Source organism: Centroberyx gerrardi, chromosome 6 (assembly GCF_048128805.1).
Source record: "Centroberyx gerrardi isolate f3 chromosome 6, fCenGer3.hap1.cur.20231027, whole genome shotgun sequence".
NCBI classification, from domain to species: Eukaryota; Metazoa; Chordata; class Actinopteri; order Beryciformes; family Berycidae; genus Centroberyx; species Centroberyx gerrardi.
The window spans coordinates 32120746-32127886 of NC_136002.1; positions in this window are offsets into that span (position 1 = coordinate 32120746).

Here is a 7141-nt window from a genome sequence, read left to right on the forward strand (position 1 = left end):
TACTGTCACCTGATTAACTATGCATACAGCTTTACTAGTCGTTTGTAATTGTCCAGACCAGCCATCATAACTAAATTTGTTAAACTAGCTTGTTTAGCTGCAGGATGGCCATGTTAGTTTGTCTTGCGGGTTTTGATTACTGACAAAATAGCATGTGAAAGCAAAGCTGTTTAGCAGCCGACCCGTGAGAAATGTCGGATTTTCCCATCAGAACATGAACGCAGCATTACTCAGCTCCACCAGCCGCTTCAGCAGGTCAGCAACCTTCATTCAGAATGACTGACTGATATTTTTTAATTTTGTTCATGGCAGTGTGCCACGATCATCCAACTCAAGCATAACAAAGTATGTACATATTCATTATAAACACAAAATATTCAACTCTAATGTTATTTATATACATATATACATACCCATAAACCCATACACAGACAGTATACTGTATATGTATACTGTACCACGACTGAAAAGAAGCAGGAAGAAGAAAAACTTTTTTGTAATTCAATTACAAACTCTTAATACTTAATAATACTGAAGCATTTAATCTACAGAAAGCTAACGAAGCGACCTAAGCACCCGTCACTCAGAGATCCTCAAGAAAACAAAATCATCATGTTCCTGTCCTGACTGGGCGTGGACTGACGATGTTCAGACCGGTCCAATAACTTGAATTGGATCAATTCATTGATTGATTGTGGTTTGTGCGTAGAAGGCCACACCCTGATAGTTAATGAGGAAGTCCTGCAGCTAGCATAATGTGACACTGCTGTAATCAGCCAATCAGAGAAGCCTTGGCTCTGGTCCGGTCTAGTCTGGCGTCCAGCCTCTAGATGCCCCCCACCCCCCCCCCCCCCCGCTTTACTTCTTTCATCCTTCCTTCCCTTCTTCCTTTCTTTCCATTCTGCATCACCAGGCAAGCACTGTGTAGCTCAGGGGTGTGTGCGTGTGTGTGTGTGTGTGTGTGAGAGAGAGAGAGACAGAGACAGAGAGAGAGAAAGAGAGAGAGAAACAGAGGGAAGGCAGGCTCATTGGTCGACTGCATCGTACCAGCGACGGCGAGGCTGAAAGCGCTAACGCTAACGCTAACGCTCCCTGTCCATCACTAGCTGCTGACAGCCTGACTGGATTAAATCTATATTCCACTTTAGCAAATGGACAGGAGGCTGAAATCCATCCAGCACTCCCTCCATCATCCATACATCCATCCATACTTCTATCACCATGAGTCTAGAATAGAATAGAGTAGAATAGAGCAGTTAATTATTCATTCTGGCTGGAGAAGACGGTTGACCACAAATCCTCCTTTGGAAAAAAAAAACCCCCAATAATACTGTTCAGATAAGAGCTCAGATAAAAAAAAAAAAACAACAACACAAGAATTAGTAGAAATGTAAGAGCAAAGACATTTACAATCACTAAAATTAATTAAAACAAATACAGGTTTTTTTTAATCTTTGTTTTTTTTAATTGTCCAAATGAAACCAGATTATTGATTTTCAGAAAGTGTTGGGATGTATTCCAAGTGACTGGCCATGGAAAAACTGAGACAAAAAGCAACACCAAACACTGTCAAACCACATATGAAAGTGGCTTGAATCTGATTTTAAAAAGATTGGATTCCATGTGGGTTTTTTTTTGGTTTTTTTTGCTGTTCACACATGAGAAAAAATATCCCGCTTATATCGGATATGTGAAAAAATCAGATTTGAGGCAGGTGTCTGATCACAGTGTGAGGAACAGCCTGAGTCTGGAGGCTGGATGGATAAACAGAAGACGACCAGCTGAAGCTTCTTAATCTTTCACACAGCTGTGTTATCTGTCTGTCTATATCTGGAGCTTAGGAAATGTATACACACACACACACACACACACATTAGTAGGTCAACCCAGGCGCATAAGACAGTCCTATAGTCTGAGCTGTACAGTGTTTTCCTCCCTGTGTGTCTCATCTACACGCCGCAGATCTGGATCCATGGCAGCTCCAGCTCTACATCCACCAGTAATATCAGATTTGATTTTATACGACTTAAGGCCCATGAAAAATGTGTGAAAATGCGTTATTGTTGTCTCTACATTCAAAAACTCGCTCTGAGATTGATCCAAAAATGTAGTTCTAGTTCTGGATGTTTTTTATAGTTATGGTTGTAGTGGGAACACAGACATATAGTTATCTTTATAGTTACTGCTAGATGTGAATGTGCCTTTACAATACAGTTTAAATAATTCTTCAATTTAGGAGCGGACCTTTAACCATGAGCCATCTGCTGGAGGCTTTTATCAGCCTCCATGAGTGGAGATATTTCAGTTTGGGTGTCTCCAGTGGGAACTGAACCGCTAGCCCAGACAGTGTCAGTGCCTGACTCGACCCGATGACTGGAGTCAACAGAAGAAGAAGAACTTGGGTAGTTAGCATGAGCAGTGATAGAGAAAAGAGAAACTCAAACTGCAGCAACAGAAAATCCAAGCTCCGCCCACACTGTTTGATTGACAGGTGATCTGTGGGAAGAGCAGTGCAGAAACACCACAGTGATGAGACTCAATAAAGATAATGAGGAACTTGCGGATTACCACCTCTCTCTCTTTCTCTGTCTGTCTCTCTGTCTCTCTCTCTCTCTCTCTCTCTCTCTCTCTCTCTACCTTCACGTTTTCTTCTTTGTGGTTTATGTAATCTCATCTGGTCTCATCTGGTCGAACAGTAATCACATCTAAACAGGAAGTTCGGACACTCCGCTGATGTGACGATAAACGTTACGCAATATACAACCATATGAGTCAGCATGGGCTCATATGGACACACACACACACACACACACATTAAATAAACTTTATTTTCAAAGGCTTAAGCCAAATTCTCCTGCTACTGCTATTTCACAACCTATTCTGTTGTATTCTATTCTATTCTATTCACTCTATTCTATTCTATTCTATTCTATTCTATTCTATTCTATTCTATTCTATTCCTTGTCAACATTACTGACATTTCAGAGAATTAGAAGATGTTTTCCCCTTCGTCCAGAGTTCAGGCTGCAGGCTTTAACCAGGGAAATGATGGGGAGACAAATGATTGTTTTTCCTCAGATTTTCCCCAAATAATACTTTAAAACAAGGAGGGAGTAATATAGAATTTCTACAATAATAAGTAGTGATGCCTCCTGCTTTCAATCCCCATCAACCCTGCTGACAATATTCTGCTATAAATTCTCTGTGAATGTGAAGAGGTTTGATCCAAAATGAGAAAAGCATGAGAACTAGCCTTCAAAATGACTGATTGCATAAAAAATAACACAAATTAATGTAGGTTTTAGGGTATAGTAGGCAACAAAAGTCCTTTGTTGACAACATGACAACATTTACAAACTGGATCGTCTGAGTTTAGAGATATTACAGTGAACACTTCAGTAGATATTCAATAAACTGAATGACAAATATTAAGTGAAGCATTTTCTTTTCCCAAAATGTAGCTTGTGTACAGTGTTACTGGAGTCAGACTCTCTTATAGGATTACAAAAATATATACAGTAATCCTATATTACCTTTTAGAAGGTTATTGTACAAATACTACAGCAAAAATGCAAACCCTTATAGGAATATTATAGGAATACTGTAGTGATGAAAAAATACCAATAAATACCACATGTGTAAAATCAATACTGACAGAGACATTCTTTCACTTTCTATAGGAATATTATAGGAATATTATAGTGATACCATAGAAGATTAAAAAAAATAACATCATACACCATAGGATCACTGTAAACTCACTATTAAATACTACAGACACACTGTAAATTATAGGAATATTATAGGGATATTATAGTAATATAGGCCTAATGGGGATTTAATGTTTTGTTTTTTATACTGCAACTTGATCTTTATTCTCTTTTTATGCATTTTAATTATTTATTTATTCTCTCTTCTTACACACTTCATTATCTCTTTTTATTTGTTTTTGTTTTTTTATTGATCGTATCCTGTATTTCTTATCTAATGTCTTATATACCTCGTGTAAAGCACTTTGACTTGCCTCTGTGTATTAAATGTGCTACAGAAATAGATTTGCCTATTGGAACTGAATATACAACACTTTAGTACCATAGAATCACTATAGACTCACTATTGATCACCACAGATTCACTATATGTCCCTATAGAAATATTATAGGGATATTATAGTAATATAGACCTAATGGGGATTAAAAATGCCAGTAATATTATGGGATTTTTATGTCCTATAGTAGCACTATACTTTTCCTCAATATTGAGTTTATAGTGTTTTGTTTATGGTTTCAGTGGTATTATTAGGCTATAATATTCCTATAATCTTCCTATAGGAACTGAAGTACCACAGTACTTAGAGAAAAAACACCATAAACATACTATTGATCACCACAGATAGGCTACACTATAAATCCCTATATAGGAATATTATAGGGATATAATAGGAGATTAAAAAACACCATAACGTGCAATAAAGTCACTATAAACTTAATATTGAGCACCGCAGACACACTATAAGTGCCTATAGGAATAGTATGGGTATTATATATAATATTACAGGTGTGATTTGTCATCATGGTGATCATTTTAGTGGTATAGCCTATCAGTAATATTTTTGTTGTGTTATGGGTGGGTGTGTGAGCAGGCTGGGAGGCAGGAGGAGGCCTGTCTGACCCGGGAGAGAGGGAGGCAGCATCCTCCACCCTCCATCCTCCATCCTCCATTTTACACAAACAAACACAGTCCGACACGCAGAAACCCCGGGGATAACCCGTCGGTCTGTCGGGTTCACGCCACCAGCTCTCCCTCAGCGTCCAAATGCGCATTACAGCGCTGTTTTTTATCAAGGTTTGGTCCAAAGAAACGCGACCGTTCCCGATTTGTGCCAATGTGCGTAGCAGGAAAAAAAAACGCCCCGTTGACAAACAATGAGAGAGACGCACGGAGAGGAAATAAAGACGTGATGGAGTAAATATTAAACCCAAACTAATATGAAATGCGTTATGGACGGTTTACCTGCCTGTCATCAAACGGACGGAGGAAAAATACATTTATTTCTGTTTTTGTATGAACAGCGTCTCTCTCTCTCTCCCTCTCCCTCTCTCTCTCCTCAGCATCTCCATCTTACCAGCAGACGGAGGAAGAGAAATAATATGAAAAATAATACAAAAAACTATTAATAAATGCATCCGTTAACAGAAACTGTGATAAAAAACGGTAATATAATGTGTTTTTACCTGAAAACAAGCCTCAGGTGGACGTGATGAGCCTCTCCTCTCTGATGACGCTGCTGTGCTCAGACAGACTCTCTCTCCCGCTGTCTCTCTAAGTCTCTCTACCACTCTCTCTCTCCCGCTGTCTCTCTACGTCTCTCTACCACTCTCTCTCTCCCGCTGTCTCTCTACGTCTCTCTACCACTCTCTCTCTCCCGCTGTCTCTCTACGTCTCTCTACCACTCTCTCTCTCCCGCTGTCTCTCTACGTCTCTCTACCACTCTCTCTCTCCCGCTGTCTCTCCTCCCCTCTCTCTCTCCCGCTGTCTCTCCACCTCACTCTACCTCTCTCTCTCTCCCTCTGTCTCTCTACCTCTCTCTACCACTCTCTCTCCTGCTCCCTCTCTCTCTCTCTCTCTCTCTCTCTCTCTCTCTCTCTCTCTCTCTCTCTCAGATCTGTATTCAACCGTCAGCAGGGAAATAAAAGCTTCTGGCTCTCACTTGTGAAACGAAATATAAAGAACAACTACAATAATAACTGAAAAAAGAAAATAAACAGAATAAACTGAATGACTGGAATTAACAGAAAAAAATATAAAACTGTGTTGGTTGAATTTCAGCCTACTACAATTAAAAAAACTACAACTACCACTACTATTAATCCATCATAATTATTAATATTAATATAATTGTTGTTGTTGATAATGATGCTGATGATGATGATGATGATGATGCTGATGATGATGATGATGTTTTATTGATATATTGTTATTGCCAAGCCTGTTTACAAAGCCAGGACAAGTTCACATATCTTGATCTTTAAAAACTTGAATATGATAACTGATATTTTCCAGGATATTTAGTCTGTAAACTCCTCATTCATCCTCTGCTGCAGTTTTCTCTCTGTCCACTAGGCGTCGCTCTAGATAGGAGGAAGAGACTGCAGTCAGTCTCCATAACATTTGTTTTACCTCCAAAGACTTCTGAGGAGTGGGAAGCTGCTCTGTTTGTTATTTATTTGGAAAGCAATCCAACAAGAAGACCAGAATTCAGATTCATATCAGGATTACTGAACGAAAACAGACAGCAGGGACACAAATTAGACATCAAATGAAGAAATGCTTAATGGAAAGCAAAGTAAAAATCATAGAGAATTATTGTGCAGCTCCACCGGAAAGGGTTTAATCTGTTAAAGCCGAAATATGATCCTCAACTTCTTGATAGAAAGTTAAAGGAAAAATCCAAACTGAAATACTCTCACACTGTTATATCTCTAGGAATGTAAAGTAGACATCACCAGCAGCAGCTGTTTTTAGCAGAGTTGAAGTGTTTTTGGGTGGACTTTTCCTTTAAACTTGTCACTGCTAACATAGCTCTGTATGTTAGCATGGGGATGTTTTTCTGTGAGCTTATAAACAGATGATGTGTTGTGTCATTATGAAGGGTTTTATGTGTTTCTGTTGGCAGGACTCATCAGCTGGAAACAGAATAATAGAAACCCTTCAGTTGGTCTGGGACTTTATTTAGTTGTATAGCATCTATCCTGTCTCTCTCTGCTGTTAAATACAGGCTGAACATGGCAAGAAGCTTTTGGGAAACCTGACACATCTCAGCTTTTGCTTTTGGAGAGAGGGAGAGAAGGGAGGAAGGGTTGAAGGGAAGTGCTTAAGGAAGGGAAGAAGGAAGGATGGATTTGAAGCGGTGGTAAGGTGCTGTCAGGGCTGAATGCTTTCGTTCAAGGTTCAAATTGTTTGGCTGGGTGTGTCAACTAAGTTTTCATGAATGCAAAGCACTCGTTCAGGTTCCTGTACAGTGTAACCCAATGGCCACGCCTCTGTGTTGTGATTGGTCGCGCTGTGTTCAGGTTCAGCCTCCCTGCCTTATCTCACTGTGCCAAGTCGTGCTTGGTGAGCGAGGGGAGAGGCAGTCAGGA